The sequence below is a fragment of the Cupressus sempervirens genome, chromosome 1 (genome assembly GCF_028749045.1).
Source record: "Cupressus sempervirens isolate cs-2001-9-10 chromosome 1, ASM2874904v1, whole genome shotgun sequence".
Lineage (NCBI taxonomy): Eukaryota > Viridiplantae > Streptophyta > Pinopsida > Cupressales > Cupressaceae > Cupressus > Cupressus sempervirens.
In genome coordinates, this window is record NC_143118.1 from 607469315 (window position 1) to 607470110 (window position 796).

Sequence of the window (796 nt, forward strand, 5' to 3'; positions counted from 1 at the left end):
CGTCCGCTGACACGGCTCTCCCATGCGTTGCCTCCCACCTTTGCGAGGGGATGGGGTGAGGACACACCATAGCATTCCTCGTCGCACCCATTGGGTGCTCGGGGTTCGGGATGTGTCAACACCCAACAACACACGGGTGCATCGCGCACCTTAGAAATCCAAAGAATGAAGTGCGAGCCAATGCCTTGCGCACTTGGGTCGCCAAAAGGCAAAAACAAAACAAAATCACGACACTCGACAATGGATATCTCAGCTCTTGCTATGATAAAGAATGTAGTGAAATGTGATACTTAGTGTGAATTGCAAAATCCCATGAATCATCAAGTCTTTGAACGCAAGTTGCGCCCGAGGCCTTGGCCAAGGGCACATCTGCTTGGGTGTCACACTACAAAATTTTGCCCTCCTCGGCGAGGAGCGGAGATGGCAATCCATGTCCACAAGTGGCGCGCGGTCGGCTAAAATGAGCATGAGGTCCATCAATCCGTCGCGACGAGCGGTGGCTCGCAAAGGCCGGCGTTGGTTTGTGCCGATCGAACGATTCCTCGCGAGGAACTTTATTCTGGGCTCAGCGGCCTACCGCAGTGCGGGCATTGCTGCATCTCTACCACATCCCCAAGTCAGGCATGAGTACCTGGTGAGTTTAAGCATATCAATAAGCAGAGGAAAAGAAACTTACCAGGATTCCCCTAGTAATGGTGAGCGAACCAGGAAGAGCCCAGCATGAAAATCGATGGTCGCGCCTGTCGAATTGTAGTCTGTAGAAGCGTCCTCAACGATGGACCAGGCCCAAGTCCCC

General features: G+C 53.1%; 1 non-coding gene and 1 pseudogene across 1 annotated transcript; both read left to right on the plus strand.

The window, feature by feature from the left end:
- Window positions 1-229: 229 nt before the first annotated feature.
- Window positions 230-383, plus strand: LOC149579011 (5.8S ribosomal RNA). The gene has a single exon (XR_016358177.1). It is a non-coding gene; the product is annotated as a 5.8S ribosomal RNA (ribosomal RNA).
- A 224-nt stretch (window positions 384-607) lies between these two features.
- Window positions 608-796, plus strand: part of LOC149579012 (25S ribosomal RNA) — a 3084-nt pseudogene continuing 2895 nt past the window's right edge.